This window comes from Ovis aries, chromosome 5, assembly GCF_016772045.2.
Source record: "Ovis aries strain OAR_USU_Benz2616 breed Rambouillet chromosome 5, ARS-UI_Ramb_v3.0, whole genome shotgun sequence".
NCBI classification, from domain to species: domain Eukaryota; kingdom Metazoa; phylum Chordata; class Mammalia; order Artiodactyla; family Bovidae; genus Ovis; species Ovis aries.
In genome coordinates, this window is record NC_056058.1 from 317,374 (window position 1) to 335,020 (window position 17,647).

The following is a 17,647-nucleotide window of genomic DNA, read 5'->3' on the forward strand; positions in this document are numbered from 1 at the left end:
AGCTGACAAACCAGTAGGGTGAGAGAACCCAGGAAAGCTGCTCTGCCACATAACTTGCAGTCTTGGGGTTTATGATGACGGGGTTAGTTTCTGGGTTGTCCCTGATCAATCATTCTGACTCAGAGTCCTTCCTGGTGGTGCACGGATTGCTCAGCCAAGATGGATGCCAGCAAGAAGGATTCTGAGAGGTGCTCGGACATGTGGTGTCGTCTTTTGACCTTTCCCAAACACTTCGAGTTGGTGGTGGCTTATTAGTTCCGTGCTCCTTACCAGGACCTCCTGTCATAAAATAACTCATGCAAATGTTTACTATGGTGCCTGGCCAGGGTGGGCAGTTTCACTCAGTGTGGTTCCCCTAACAGGTCCTCCTGTTATAAAATAACTCACAGGAATTGTTACTATCATCCCTGATCAGAGTAGACAGTTTCAGTCAGTGTGCTTCTCCTAACAACTCCCCTCTGAGTGATTTCATACTCAAGAAGCTTCTTGGGAATTGGGATGGAGGTCTCATTCTATAATTTCTTCCTGCTGTGCCTGGGTGTAATCCTGCCTAACAGCAGAAGTCTCTCTCTATCTGGTCTAAGTCAAGGTATTCACCCTGAAACCAGCATGCACCCTCCTAGTAATAGCAATTTAGCCTGAAATTGTTGGACCCTGTCATAGATGAGACAGGGGCCAAAGAGGAGACCTAACAGGATGATCATCGTCAGACTTCAGAAAGAGAAGGCAACTTTCAGGATGAGGGCTGCAATGTGTGTGGTTTTCTTCTGATTGCTTGGTAGTGAGACAACAGAGTGATGTTTCAGGAAACTTGTTCTCAGCTTGAATTTATCATAGTCCACCTGGGTGGGGCCCCAGTTCTGCAGAAGAACTCAAAGATAGCCTTCAGTTCAGTTCAGTCACTCAGTCGTGTCCAACTCTTTGCCACCCCATGAATCGCAGCACGCCAGGCCTCCATGTCCATCACCAACTCCCAGAGTTCACTCAGACTCACATCCATCGAGTCCGTGATGCCATCCTGCCATCTCATCCTGGGTCATGCCCTTCTCCTCCTGCCTCCAATCTCTCCCAGCATCAGAGTCTTTTCCAATGAGTCAACACTTCCCATGAGGTGTCCAAAGTACTGGAGCTTCAGTTTTAACATCATTCCTTCCAAAGAACACCCAGGACTTATCTCCTTCAGAATGGACTGGTTGGATTACCTTGCAGTCCAAGGGACTCTCAAGAGTCTTCTCCAACACCACAGTTCAAAAGCATCAATTCTTCGGTGCTCAGCCTTCTTCACAGTCCAACTCTCACATTCATACATGACCACAAGAAAAACCATAGCCTTGACTAGACGGACCTTAGTCGGTAAAGTAATGTCTCTGCTTTTGAATATGCTATCTAGGTTGGTCATTACTTTTCTTCCAAGGAGTAAGCATCTTTTAATTTCATGGCTGCAGTCACCATCTGCAGTGATTTTTGAGCCCAAAAAAACAAAGTTTGACAGTGTTTCCACTGTTTCTCCATCTATTTCCCATGAAGTGATGGGACCAGATGCCATGATCTTCGTTTCCTGAATGTTGAGCTAAGCCAAATTTTTCACTCTCCACTTTCACTTTCATCAAGAGGCTTTTTAGCTCCTCTTCACTTTCTGCCATAAGGGTGGTGTCATCTGCATATCTGAGGTTATTGATATTTCTCCCAGCAATCTTGATTCCAGCTTGTGTTTCTTCCAGTCCAGTGTTTCTCATGATGTACTCTGCATAGAAGTTAAATAAGCAGGGTGATAATATACAGCCTTGATGCACTCCTTTTCCTATTTGGAACCAGTCTGTTGTTCCATGTCCAGTTCTAACTGTTGTTTCCTGACCTGCATACAGATTCCTCAAGAGGCAGGTCAGGTGGTCTGTATTCCCATCTCTTTCAGAATTTTCCAGTTTCTTGTGATCCACACAGTCAAAGGCTTTGGCATAGTCAATAAAGCAGAAACAGATGTTTTTCTGGAACTCTCTTGCTTTCTCCATGATCCAGCAGATGTTGGCAATTTGATCTCTGGTTCCTCAGCCTTTTCTAAAAACCAGCTTGAACATCAGGGAGTTCACGGTTCACGTATTGCTGAAGCCTAGCTTGGAGAATTTTGAGCATTACTTTACTAGCATGTGAGATGAGTGCAATTGTGCGGTCGTTTGAGCATTCTTTGGCATTGCCTTTCTTTGGGATTGGAATGAAAACTGACCTTTTCCAGTCCTGTGGCCACTGCTGAGTTTTCCAAATTTGCTGGCATATTGAATGCAGCACTTTCACAGCATCATCTTTCAGGACTTGAAACAGCTCGACTGGAATTCCATCACCTCCACTAGCTTTGTTCCTAGTGATGCTTTCTGAGGCCCACTTGACTTCACATTCCAAGATGTCTGGCTCTAGATTAGTGATCACATCATCATGATTATCTGGGTCGTGAAGATCTTTTTTGTACAGTTCTTCCGTGTATTCTTGCCACCTCTTCTTAATATCTTCTGCTTCTGTTAGGTCCATACCATTTCTGTCCTTTATCCAGCCCATCTTTGCATGAAATGTTCCCTTGGTATCTCTGATTTTCTTGAAGAGACCTCTAGTCTTTCCCATTGTGTTGTTTCCCTCTATTTCTTTGCATTGATCGCTGAAGAAGGCTTTCTTATCTCTTCTTGCTATTCTTTGGAACTCTGCATTCAGATGCTTCTATCTTTCCTTTTCTCCTTTGCTTTTGGCCTCTCTTCTTTTCACAGCCATTTGTAAGGCCTCCCCAGACAGCCATTTGGCTTTTTTGCATTTCTTTTCCATGGGGATGGTCTTGATCCCTGTCTCCTGTACAATGTCACAAACCTCATTCCATAGTTCATCAGGCACTCTATCTATCAGATCTAGACCATTAAATCTATTTCTCACTTCCACTGTATAATTATAAGGGATTTGATTAAGGTCATACCTGAATGGTCTAGCGGTTTTCCCTGCATTCTTCAATTTCAGTCTGAATTTGGCAATAAGGAGTTCATGATCTGAGCCGCAGTCAGCTCCCGGTCTTGTTTTTGTTGACTGTATAGAGCTTCTCCATCTTTGGCTGCAAAGACTATAATCAATCTGATTTCAGTGTTGACCATCTGGTGATGTCCATGTGTAGAGTCTTCTCTTGTGTTGTTGCAAGAGGGTGTTTGCTATGACCAGTGCATTTTCTTGGCAAAACTCTATTAGTCTTTTCCCTGCTTCATTCTGCATTCTAAGGCCAAATTTACCTGTTACTCCAGGTGTTTCTTGACTTCCTACTTTTGCATTCCAGTCCCCTATAATGAAAAGGACATATTTTTGGGGTGTTAGTTCTAAAAGATCTTGTAGGTCTTCAACTTCAGCTTCTTCAGTGTTACTGGTTGGGGCATAGACTTCGATAACTGTGATATTGAATGGTTTGCCTTGGAGACAAACAGATCATTCTGTCGTTTTGAGACTGCATCCAAGTACTGCATTTCGGACTCTTTTATTGCCCATGATGGCTACTCCATTTCTTCTGAGGGATTCCTGCCCACAGTAGTAGATATAATGGTCATCTGAGTTAAATTCACCCATTCCAGCCCATTTTAGTTAGCTGATTTCTAGAATGTCGATGTTCACTCTTGCCATCTCTTGTTTGACCACTTCCAATTTGCCTTGATTCATGGACCTGACATTCCAGGTTCCTATGCAACATTGCTCTTTACAGCATCAGACCTTGCTTCTATCACCAGTCACATCCACAACTGGGTATTGTTTTTGCTTTGGCTCCATCCCTTCATTCTTTCTGGAGTTATTTCTCCACTGATCTCCAGTAGCATATTGGGCACCTAATGACCTGGGGAGTTCCTCTTTCAGTATCCTATCATTTTGCCTTTTCCTACTGCTCATGGGGTTCTCAAGGCAAGAATACTGAAGCGGTTTGCCATTCCCTTCTCCAGTGGACCACATTCTGTCAGGCCTCACCACCATGACCCACCCATCTTGGGTTGCCCTGCAGGCATGGCTTGGTTTCATTGAGTTAGACAAGGCTGTGGTCCTAGTGTGATTAGATTGACTATTTTTCTGTGAGTATGGTTTCAGTGTGTCTGCCCTCTGATGTCCTCTTGCAACACCTACCATCTTACTTGGGTTTCTCTTACCTTGGGGGTGGGGTATCTCTTCACAGCTGCTCCAGCAAAGCACAGCCGCTGCTCCTTACCTTGGACGGGGGTATCTCCTTACTGCCACAGTTCCTGACCTTCAACGTGGGATAGCTCCTCTAGACCCTCCTGTGCCTGCACAGCCACCACTCCTAGGGTTGCTCCTCCTAGCCGCCGGCCCTGGCCTGGGGCGTGGGTGGCTCTTCCCAGCTGCTGTCCCTGGCCTCGGGCTCCAGGTGGCTCCTCAACGTCACTGCCCCTGGCCTCGGGCGCGAGGTGGCTTCTCCTGGCAGCCCCTGATCTCGGACTCAGGGTGTCTCCTCCCGGCGGCCACTGGCCTCGGAGGCCAGGTAGCTCCTCTTGGCTGCCACCACTGACCCCGGATGCAGGGCAGCCCCCTCGGCCGTTCCTGTGCCGTCACACCTGGCACTCTAGGCCACTGCCCCTGACCTTGGACGTTGGGGTAGCTCCTCTCAGCCGCGCTTAGTGAGCCGGCCCGCAGCTGCCTGCAGATACTGTTACAGATCACTTAAGTAAGAACCAGGATCTTGCCCCAAGGCTGTACCACCATTTGATTGTTCCTCCTGTTTCTGTATCTCCTCCTTCTCTGATCAGCAACTGTTTGACTCCACCCTTTGGAACTCAGGGAAGGTCAAGGAGGCTGAATGAAGCCTGTATCCCACGAATAAGAAATGAGGAACACAGAAAGGATCTGTACTCTAGAGCCCCACAGAGTCCTGCTCAGTTTTAATTCAGGGAACTGGACGGCTATGACTCTGATAACTTCCTGTCAAAATGTGGCATAGGGCTGCCTCAGTTTGGAGACTAGACACTGAATTGGAAGCATTTCTGAGTTTCAAGTCCTAGGTTGGAGACTTGCATGATTTAAATTTCAATCCCTTGTTCTGCCATTTTGATATAATAGACCAATTAGAAGTAGTTGGAAGATAACAACTGGAATTTAATAGACAAAATAAATCTCATTTATTTTCAGAAAAATAAGCCTGAAACCCAGTCTGGACCTGGCACTTTGGGGAGACTTGTAGCTGGGTAGCCAGTTGCCTCGCTTTACAAAAAATAAGGTTGCCACCTGACATTGTTTTGAGACTGTGGCATCCAAGTCTGATACAGCTCAGATCAATTTCTTAGCAGTACAAGGACAATCTGAAATTACACCCATAGGATCACCTAGTTATTTCCTTGGATATCTGAAACATACCTACTCTATTTTGACTTTTAATTGTAATATTCTCCATAATAACCAAAGCAGATGTCACCATTAACGATGTCAGTGTTCCTCTAGATAGGAGAAGATGCAAGAATTGGGACTCATAAAGTCTTCTGCTGAAAAAAATCCAACCATCTGAAGGCCAGTTCTGCCCATTTTTCCCAGAGTACAGAGGGCCTTATTCCTGATTTCCACCCTGCACTCCTTTCAAGGGTGTGGAAGGTCAAAAGCTGTAGTGGCCATGATTTAATATTCGTAGAGGTAGATGGCAAGTGTCAGTTTCCAGTTGGGAGGCCCCCTTCTTGGTCATAAACTTGACCATGATTTGAGGTCGGGGGGCTGGCTTTCATGACCATTTCATTCTTCGGTGCTGAGAATGCTGATTCTCAGGTCTGGCAAAGATTTTGTTGACAGGCCACTCAAAGTGCTGTTACTGGACTAGGGCATGAAACAGTATCCAATTTCTCTGAACAACTTGTCTTACTAGCCTCTTAGTCCAGGAAAACATGCCCTCTTGTTGCGTCTTTCCAAATCTAGAATTACACTGTCACCATCATTGATCTCATATGGAACAATATATTATTTTATCAGAGACTCAGTCACACATTTGGCAGTGTAAGAAACAGCAATTCTGTAAAACAGATGAAATACAAATAACATAGCTAACACTATTAGTAAAGTCTTAAGTAAGAATTAAGCCAATAACTTTCATTGCGTGCAGCCCAGTAATACTCCAGGTCATCTCACTTAGTCTTTTCTATTCCAATCCTTATCTTCCAGGGAAGTTATATATCGGCACTGTCTATAAGGCACATAGCCCAGTTTCTTAGTGTTACTAGGCTGATTATCCTTAGTATGATTTAATTGTTTTTAAAATAGAGGACACTTTAAACTTAAGTTACCATAGCCAGGTATTATCTACATAATTCCATCCTATAGTTATGGGAGTTTTCTTTTTAATAGATGAGAGGTTACAGTTTTTTTATTGAGACTTAGCTTGTCACTCTGATTGAGTTTGAATGACCCTAAAAGAAGGTCTGGCATGCAGCAATTCATGAGATCACAAAGAGTTGGACACGACTGAGTGACTGAACTGAACTGAACTGAAAAGGAAACTTAAATCTATGACCAGGATCAGAACACACTATTCCGAATTAACCAGGTGAGAGGAATATCAATAGTGACCTGAACATGAACTATAATTTTCTTTTTAAAGTAAATTTCCTCGGGGCCAACCAATTAGAGTTTCAGAGGAAAGAAGTTCACCAAGATAACCTAGAACAAGACACAGGTAATTGGCCACAAACCCAACAATTGGGTTGATTTCTAAAACTAGCATAGGATCATGCCTATGATAGAAAAACATTTGATTCATATGCAAAGGTCCAAGTAGTGAAGAGAACATTATAAATGATCATTCAAGTCATGTTGAGGATCTTGGGCCACCTGTCTACTTCTGATGTCATCATCGTCTTGTCCTAGTATAATGCAGTTTCTTCTGTTTGAGCACCTTTCTAAGGTGCAATCAGATCAGCTGTCCTCTCTATAGGGCAATCCAGTGTACGGGCCTTTGAAAAGTGGGAATTAATCTAGGAGTTGATTTCCCTTCAATTTTTCTGTGCATGATTAGTTAAGAGTACCTGATAAAAAGTTCCTTCCATCCAGGTTGAAGATAGTCCCTTAAACTATGTCTTTTTCCAGTCCTGGTTGCAGGTCGTGAGGCGTCTGATCTTCATCCAAGGATAGATTACTGAGATAAGTTTCAGAAACAAACTTAGGGTGTTCTTTAAGAATTCAATTAAATTTTACATTAATATCCCATAACAGCAAAGAACTATCCAGGAAATGAGTCTTCATAGATATAGACCTCCACTAACAAATTGGGATTTACCATTCAGTGAAACATATTTTTCTCCCTAAAATCACCCTCATTTTTACTAAATACAACCAAATTAAGACTAGCTTGTTTGCAAAATAGGTCTGATCTCAATACACTTGGCCTGATGATTTATATAACCATAAATGATCACTTCACTTCACTAAGTGATCGTAGACTTTTTGCTTTGCTGAAACTTTTACAGAGTCTCAGACTGAACTTTTAAAATAAAACCTTTCACAGCTAAGAAAGTCACGCCAAAGGCTTATCATAGATTTGTTAGGCTAATCCCTCCCTTCTCAAGTTATCAAAAATTCCTTGAGATTTTTGTACTTGTTAGTGAGATAATCTTTCTAATTTATCTAATAAAGTTACAAGAAACCTAAGAGTTTCCAATCTCCAGGGTCAGATAGAAAGATAAATGTTTCAATTTTTTTATAAAGTTTAAATTACTGTCATAATTAGTTTGAGGGGAAGGTTTTCTCTACTCCTGAAAAACATAGATTCAAACCTGTAACTTTTCAGATGGAAGCCATAAAAGTTATAAGCACATTTGCCAGTTCATTCAGTCCTTTTTTTATCCTTTGTGAAGTCATCAGTTTTCCCATTAGAATACCAGAACATATCAGAATTTTAGTAACTCTATATAATTTCTAATATATCTATATTAGCAATATTTACCATAAAATATAATGTGAGAGGGTTTATTACTCTTTTGATAATACTTCCTATCTAATTTAATCTACCAAATAAACACAATTGGTTTAATATCTCTCTTCGGGATGTTTCAGCAGCCCTTTGAAGCATCCCAAAGTTAGCTGAGGTCAAAAGAACTGCAATAGAATTTGACTTAGGAATTTTTATGCAAAAACTCAAAAGGGTTTAGAACATTCAATCAGATTTAGCCAATGCTGGTGGGCGTGTCACTTAGTTTGCTGCTATGTTATAATGGGGGTGTATACTGAGACTCCAGGTCTAGTGGAAGTCAGCTCTGCCATCTTGGACCTAGTTGGCTCTGACTAACTTTCCTATGGCTGTGACATTCCTAGCAAAATCCTTTTACCCAAATAAATGCAATCCAATCTTAGAAAATCCTGATCATGTATAACTCACTCATTTCAGTAATTTTTCCTTTTTCACAACTTCTTTTATTGAAAACACTTCCTTGAAAAGTTTTATTCCAAATAAACAGATTGACAGATTTGTAACAGATAGACTACAGTCATATTTGACCTCTAGTAAGTCTAGGTACAACAGAAGTATTATACTTATTGATGGTTCTAAAGACACGTCTATATTACCAGGTACTATACTTCCTAGATCACATGAACATGAAATTCATTTAGCTTAATCTGGAATTGTTTGATTTGTAAGTCCTTATAGATAGCATATTAAAAACCAGAGGCATTACTTTGCCAACAAAGGTCTGTCTAGTCAAGGCTATGGTTTTTCCAGTGGTCATGTATGGAGGTGAGAGTTGGACTGTGAAGAAAGCTGAGCACTGAAGAACTGACGCTTTTGAACTGTGGTGTTGGAGAAGATCCTTGAGAGTCCCTTTTACTGCAAGGAGATCCAACCAGTCCATTCTGAAGGAGATCAGTCCTGGGTGTTCATTGGAAGGACTGATGCTAAAGCTGAAACTCCAATACTTTGGCCACCTCATGCAAAGAGCTGACTCATTGGAAAAGACCCTGATGCTAGGAGGGATTGAGGGCAGGAGGAGAAGGGGATGACAGAGGATGAAATGGCTTGATGGCATCACTGACTCAGTGGGCGTGAGTCTGAGTGAACTCCAGGAGTTGGTGATGGACAGGGAGGCCTGGCGTGCTGCTATTCGTGGGGTCACAAAGAGTCAGACACGACTGAGTGACTGAATTGAACTGAACTGAATGAACTTTACTTAAAGTCAATTAAACAGGACTCATTTATAAATTAACAACAGCAGTATTATCCAGACACAACCAGAAATTTAGCTTCATTTTCTAAACTTAGTCATGAATTAGATAGTACAATATAAAATTTACTAGTTTATAAATAGTAATTAGAATAAATAAAATGTTTACAGGTGTCTTCACATTTTTCCTCAGTCTCAGGAGTTGGAGATGGTCTAGATAAGTGTTCCTGAGCCCAGGTCTCAAGTTCTAATAAAATGGCAGCATGTCTAAACCAAATGGTGGCCACAGAAAGCAAAATGGCCATCACAAATCACAACACAGAATACAAAGCATAAAACACACACATAAACCTGGCACTCCTAATCAGACACTCCCTTAAATACAAAATTACAGTCTCTCAGAAAACCTCCTATAGATACACAGAACTTCATATCCAAGTACTAACAGAATAAATGAAAATATCTCAGGTCTTCAAAGATTTCAAAGAGAGGAAAGGAAGCCAGATTAAAAGAAGAGGGAGAAGAAGGCAGGAGAGGGAGGCCAAAAGGGTGAGCTTATAGACATCTCTTGCCACCTGCAGATAGGTGATATGGAACTTTTAAAATAACTCGTGCAAATGGTTACTATCGTGCCTGGTCAGGATGAGCAGTTTCAGTCAGTGTGCTTCCCCTAACACATGGTCGCATTTCCCCGATATACTCTGTGATTTTAATTGTGGAATTTTGTATGTTGAGTTTTAAGAACCTATATGGTGAATTAAAACAGAATTGATTATGGATTGGAAGGAAAAACATAATAAAAGATAAACCACACACAAACAAACAAACAAACAAAAAACTGGTATGGCTATGATAAAGTCAGACAAAGTGTACTCTAAGTTAAGTTGTACTACAAGAGATAAAAGTTACAAATATTACCTACAGCTAAAAGGATCAATTCCATAAGAAGATATAAGTAGTCTTAAATTTTCATGCCTCTAGCAATATTACTTCAAAATACATAAAATTGATGATAAAGCTGCCAAGGCACATTGTAAAGGGCATAGATACAGAGAGAAGTAAAGGATAATAGCCACACCTTTGCAAACTTCACATTAATTGAAGAAAAAAAAATAAAATACTTGATTAATCCATTAAGAAGTTAAAAAACCCAATTTCATTAACTCATACAAAGCCGATACATAAATATATAATAATATATATTGAAATTATGTAAAACAAAAATTAACAATTTTAGCATACCTCTTTCAGAACAAGAAAACAAACAAATAGAAGGTTAAGGATATAGAAGACTTGGACAGCATGATTAAAGTACTTGATTTAGGTACCATGTACAGCACCATGCTACACCAAACAGCCTTTTCAAGATTGGTAAGTTTACCATGATAGGCCACATGCTGAGCCTCAAAACAAGCTTCAGCAAATCTCATTAGATTGAACTCAGTAAGAATACATTCTCTTATAACATAATTTTAAACTATAAATAAAAAATCACCAAGTATTTTTTAATTAAACAACATATTTCTAAATAACCTATAGTTCAAAGAAGAAATAATACTGTAAATTATAAAACGCTATGATATGAGTTACAATAAAATAAAGTAAATCAAAACTATAAAATATTATATATATATAAATAAAAGAGAAGCTAGATAAATGGATGGACATAACATATTCCTGAGTGAAAACTATTAAGAAGATAACTGCTCAGTATAATTTCAATCAAAGTACTAGCATATTTTTCATTCCTGAAAATTGACAAGCTGATTCTGTAATTAATATGGAAATTAAAAAGCCAATAAAAAGCAACGCACTTTGGAAAAAGAAGCATAAATTTCATGAACTAACATGACTATATATTGAAAGTTAATATAAAACCACCATAATTAAAATTGCATGGCATTGTGTAAAATGGGCAAGTAGACAAATGAAACCTAACAGTCTAGATACAGACTAATCCATATAAGGTGACATGGATTATAACAAATCTGAAATGTAGTGAGAAAAGGTTGGTTATTTACATAAGTTATGCTAAATCAATGAAATAGCAATCAAAAAAATCTTGATATCAATCTTATACTATATACAAATCAATTCTAGGTAGGTAGTCAATCTAAATGAAGAAAGAAAAATTAATGTACTGAGGGGGAAAAGTGGAGAAAAATGTCTTCATGACTTTAGAATAAGCAGGAAATTTTGAAAAGAGAATACACGAACGTGCACAAAAGGAAAACTTAGAAAAGGTACTATGTAAAATGTAATAACTTCCATACTCCACTGAAATTCTTTCAATTAACTTATACTTATCAAAGATAGTGTAAAAGTCAATTCTTTAAAGCAGTTATCCCTCAATTTAAAAATAAATAAATTTATTTAAAAAAAGATTTTTTTAATGAAAAAAAGCACTAAAGTAATGCAAAAGTTAGTCACTGAGTAGATGATATTTGCAATAAATGTCTAGCAAAGGTATCCTGCATAAAGAAGTTCTACAGATTAAAAACAAAAAGACAATCACAAAAAAAATAACTGACAAAACAACTGAACAGAGAGTTTAAAACAGACAATATCTAAATAACAAGTATACACACAAATATAAGTTCAACCAAAATTGGAAGACTAATTTCACCATAACAAATTTTCCCTCTGACTATAAACAATTAGAAAAACCATACAAAATTTGTCAAACAATGTTTTTCAGGCATTGAAAATCAAAGCGACTTCTACAAATTGTCCAACCATCATACTAAAATTTCAGCTTTCTATATCATGGCACGAGGAGAAGAAACCCAAAAAAGGCTTAATAGACCTGCTGCGATAAGGCAACATATCCTAGAATTAGGGAGGCCGAGGCAGTTGGAGTTTATAGTACAAAGTTCAAGATAAGATTATACATAAAAAGTACTCCAGAAAATTGTAAATGAGTCACCTCAAGTTTTTTGATGCGTGTTAAGCTGTGTTTGCCTTTCATAAGGACTTGGCCAGAATACTGGATTTGGTAGCCTTTCCCTTCTCCAGGGGATCTTCCCAAATCAGGAATCGAACCCAGGTCTGCATTGCAGGCAGATTCTTTACCAGCTGAGCCACCAGGGAAGCCTAGATATTCATAGATATATAACATTTAAAATGCCTAAAATCTAATAAAAATTATTAGATAAGCAAAGAAGCTGGAAGAATGTGACTCAAAACCAAGAGGAAAACCAGTCAACAGAAACAAAACCATAATTAGAGAGATGCTGGGATAAGTGGACAATGACTTTAAAAGTTATAAACATGTTGAAGAATCTTAAAGGAAAACAAATGAACAAAATGAACATATAGTAACAAGATATATAAAAATATCAATTTTAACTGGAGTTAAAATTACAACAGCAGAAATAAACAATTCACTGGAAGTGTTAAATAGCAGATTAGCAGAAGAAAAACTGGAAAAACACCAAGAAACTTGAAAAACTACAATAGAAACTATTCAACAAAATCACTGCCTTTCACTTTGCTTGACTCAAACCAAAAACAACACCCAGTTGTGGGTGTGACTGGTGATGGAATTAAAGCCAGATGCTGTAAAGAACAATACTGTACAGAAACCTGAAGTATTAGGTCCATGGATCAAGGCAAATTGGAAATGGTGAAACAGGAGATAGCAAAAGTGAATATTGACATTTTAGGAATCACTGAATTAAAATGGGCTGGAATGGGTGAATTTAATTCAAATAACCCTTACATTTACTACTGAGGGCAAGAATCCCTTAGAAGACATGGAGTAGCCATAATAGTCAACGAAAGAGTCAGAAATGCAGTACTGGATGCAGTCTCAAAAATGACAGAATGATCTCTATTCATTCCCAAGGCAAACCATTCACTATCATGGTAATCCAAGCCTATGCCCCAGCCTCTAATGCTGAAGAAGCTGAAGTTGAATGGTACTATGAAGACATACAAAACCTTCTAGAACTAACACCAACCAAAAATGTCCTTTTCATCATAGGGGACTGGATTGCAGAAGTAGAAAGTCAAGAGATACCTGGAGTAACAGGCAAATTTGGCCTTGGAGTACAAATTGAAGCAGGGCAAGGACTAACAGAGTTTTGTCAAGAGAACATATTGGTCATAACAAACACCCTCTTCCAACACCACAAGAGATGACTCTATACATGAACATCACCAGGTAGTCAATACTGAAATCAGATTGATTATAATTTTTGCAGCTGAAGATGGAGAAACTCTATACAGTCAGCAAAAACAAGACCTGGAGATAACTGTGGCTCAGATCGTGAACTCCTTACTGCAAAATTCAGACTTAAATTGAAGAAAGTAGGGAACACCACTAGACCGTTCAGGTATGACCTAAGTGAAATCTCTTATGATTATACAGTGGAAGCGACAAATAGATTCAAGGGATTAGATCTTAGATAGAGTGCCAGAACTATGGACAGAGGTTCATAAATTGTACAGGAGGCAGTGATAAAGACCATCTCCAAGAAAAAGAAATGCAAAAGGGCAAAATGGCTGTCTGAGGAGGCCTTACAAATAGCTGAGAAAAGAAAAGAAGCAAAAGGCAAAGGAAAAAAGGAAAGATATATCCATCTGAATGCAGAATTCCAAAGAATAGCAAGAGGAGATAAGAAAGCCTTCTTAAGTTGTCAATACAAAGAAATAGAGGAAAACAACAGAATGGGAAAGGCTAGAGATCTCTTCAAGAAAATTAGAGATACCAAGGGAATATTTCATGGAAAGATAGGCACAATAAAGGACAGAAGTTGTACGGACCTAATAGAAGCAGAAAATATTAAGAAAAGGTGGCAAGAACACACAGAAGAACTATACAAAAAAGATCTTAATGACTCAGATAACCACGATGGTATGATCACTCATCTAGAGCCAGGCATCTTGGAGTGCAAAGTCAAGTGGGCCTTAGGAAACATCACTATGAACAAAGCTAGTGGAGGTGATGGAATCCCAGCTGAGCAATTTCAAATCATAGAAGACGATGCTGTTAAAGTGCTGCACTCAATATGTCAGCAAATTTGGAAAACTCAGCAGTGGCCACGGGACTGGAAAAGGTCAGTTTTCATTCCAATCCCCATAAAAGACGATGCTAAGATTGTTCAAACTACCACAGATTGCACTCATCTCACATGCAAGTAAAGTAATGCTCAAAATTCTCCAAGCCGGACTTCAACAGTACATAAACTGAGAAATTACAGACATTCAATTTGGACTTACAAAAGGCAGAGGAACCAGAGATCAAATTGCCAACATCCGTTGGATCATAGAAAAAAACAATAGAATTTCAGAAAAATATCTATTTCTGCTTCATTGACTATGCTAAAGCCTTGGACCATGTGAATCACAGCCAATTGCGGAAAATTCTTCAAGAGATGGGAATACCAGACCACCTTACCTGCCTCCTGAGAAATCTGAATGCAGATCAAGAAGCAACAGTTAGAATCGGACATGGAACAACAGACTGGTTCCAAATTGGAAAAGGAGTATGTCAAGGCTGTATATTGTTACCTTGATTATTTACCTTATATATGCAGAGTACATCATGTGAAATGCTGGACTGGATAAAGCACAAGCTGCAATCAAGATTTCATGGAGAAATATCAATAACCTCAGATACATAGATGACACCACCCTTATGGCAGAAAATAAAGAACTTCTTTGCCGACTAAGGTCCATCTAGCCAAGGCTGTGGTTTTCCCAGTGGTCATGTATGGATGTGAGAGTTGGACTGTGAAGAAGGCTGAGCACTGAAGAATTGATGCGTTTGAACTGTGGTGTTGGAGAAGACTCTTGAGAGTCCCTTGGACTGCAAGGAGATCCAACCAGTCCATTCTGAAGGAGATCAGCCCTGGGATTTCTTTGGAAAGAATGATGCTAAAACTGAAACTCCAGTACTTTGGCCACCTCGTGCGAAGAGTTGACTCACTGGAAAAGACTCTGATGCTGGGAGGGCTTGGGGGCAGGAGGAGAAGGGGACGACAGAGGATGAGATGGCTGGATGGCACCACTGACTCGATGGGCGTGAGTCTGAGTGAACTCCAGGAGTTGGTGATGGACAGGGAGGCCTGGTGTGCTGCGATTCTTGGGGTCACAAAGAGTCGGACACGACTGAGCGACTGAACTGAACTGAAAGAGCCTCCTGATGAAAGTGAAAGAGGAGACTGAAAAGGTTGGCTTAAAGCTCAACATTCAGAAAACGAAGATCATGGCCTCTGGTCCCATCACGTCATGGGAAATAGATGGGGAAACAGTGGAAAGAGTGACAGACATTATTTTCTCAGGCTCCAAAATCACTGCAGATGGTGACTGCAGTGATTAAAAAATCAAAAGACACTTGCTGCTTGGAAGAAAAGCTATGACCAACCTAGACAGCATATGAAAAAGCAGAGACACTACTTTACCAACAAAGGTCCATATAATCAAAGCTATGGTTTTTCCAATAGTCATGTATGTATGGATGTGAGAGCTGGACCATAAAGAAAGCTGAGCACCAGAGAATTGATGCTTTTGAACTGTGATGTTGGAGAAGACTCTTGAGAGTCCCTTGGACTACAAGGAGATCAAACCAGTTAATCCTAAGGAAATCAATCCTGAATATTCATTGGAAGAACTGATGCTGAAGCTGGAAACTCCAACAATTTGGCCACCTGATGCAAAGGATTGACTCATTGGAAAAGACCCTGATGCTGGGACAGATTGAAGGTAGGAGGAAAAAGGGTCAACCGAGGATGAGATCGTTGGATGGCATCACCGACTTAATGGAAGAGTTTGAGCAAGTGCTCCAAGGTGGTGATGGACAGAGAAGCCTGGTGTGCTTCAGACTGTGGGGTTACAAAGAGTTGGACACGACCGGGCAACTTAACTGAACTGAATGGAAATTCACTAGGGGGAATTCCCTGTTGGCTCAGTGACTAGGACATCACACTCCCAAGTGTAGAAGGGGCCCAGGACTAAGCCCTTGTCAGGAAACTAGATCCCACAAGCCACAACTAAGGGTTCATATGCAGGAACTAAAGATTGCACATGCTGCAACGAAAGACTCCACACACCACAAATAAAAGATCTCACATACACAACTAAAAAAAGAACACACATGCCACAAGGAAGATCAAAGAGCTGGTGTGCCACACCTAAGATCCAGTGCAGCCAACTAAGTAAATGCAAACATACATATTTTCAGAAACAATGTTACTGAGTACAAGCTCACTCTGCTCACTGCACAAGAGGCCAATAAACCCAAGGGACAAGGTGTTGAGAGAAGGCATACGACTTTATTTGGACCAGCTGACAGAGAAGATGGTAGACTAATATCTCAAAGTAACCATCTTGTTGGGGTTTGGAAGCCACGTTCTTTTGCAGGGCCAAAAAGAGAGGCTATAAGGAACCAAAGTCAAAAGGCAGAATAGAGAGGGAGAGGCAGTGGGGAAGTAAAGTGAAAGGATCTTCCGTCTTGCAAAACATTTCTAGTCTTTGGAAGTTGAAGTGAAGTTGCTGTCATGTCTGACTCTTTGTGACCCCGTGGACTACAGCCTACCAGGCTTCTCTGTCCATGGGATTCTCCAGGCAAGAATACTGCAGTGGGTTACCATTTCCTTCTCCAAGGGATCTTCCCAACCCAGGGATTGAACTCAGGTCTCCCACATTGTAGGCAGACGCTTTAACCTCTGAGCCATCAGGGAAGCCCCCAAAGCCTACAGCACCCGATATTCCCAGGCGGTCTCCCGCCCAAGTACTAACCAGGCCCGACCCTGCTTAGCTTCTGAGATCGGAAGAGATCGGGTGCGTTCAGGATGGTATGGCCATAGATTTTGGGGTGTGTTAATGTCTTCTATTCACAGGTGGGCAGGGTCAGATTATCTCTCTCTGAGCTGAACAAAGGCACTTTAGTTTACGTTCAGGTAACAGGTCAGGGTCTTCTGAGGCAGGCAATTAGGTATGATTATAATAACAAAAGCAATGAAAACAAACAGTTTACAACATGGAGTCAGAGTTTGTTTCTTCTCTGCAAAAGAAACACAAGAAAAAAAGGGTAAAGGAGGGGGGAAAACTCAATTTTTAAAATGGGCAAAGGACTTGCATAGACATTTCTCCAAATTTGTACAAATGGCCAGTAAGTACAAGAAAAAATGTTGAACATCACTAACCATGAGTGAAATGCCAATCAAAACCACAAAAACAGATTTATTCAAGATTACATAGTAGAAGGATGTGCACTCATCTCCTGTGAGAGCACCAAAATCACAACTAGCTGTTGAAGAGTCATTGACATGAGGGTGCTGGAACCTACCAGAAAAAGATACCCATGTCCAAGGGAAAAAAGAAGCTTCAACAAGACCGTAGAAGGGCACAATCATGATAAAGTCAAATCACACACCCACTGGGCAGGCAGCCCACAAACTGGAGAAAAATAAACCAAAGAGGTTCTCTCACTGTTGTGAAGGTTCACATGTTTCTGCTGTGAAGGTTCAAGTACGGCTTCCCAGCCTGGGGATCCA

The 17,647-nt window shown here is 40.3% G+C and overlaps 1 non-coding gene across 1 annotated transcript; it reads right to left on the reverse strand.

Moving 5' to 3' along the window:
- Window positions 1-16,840: 16,840 nt before the first annotated feature.
- On the reverse strand, window positions 16,841-16,959 carry LOC114115101 (5S ribosomal RNA). Its single transcript, XR_003589598.1, has one exon. It is a non-coding gene; the product is annotated as a 5S ribosomal RNA (ribosomal RNA).
- Window positions 16,960-17,647: the final 688 nt, after the last annotated feature.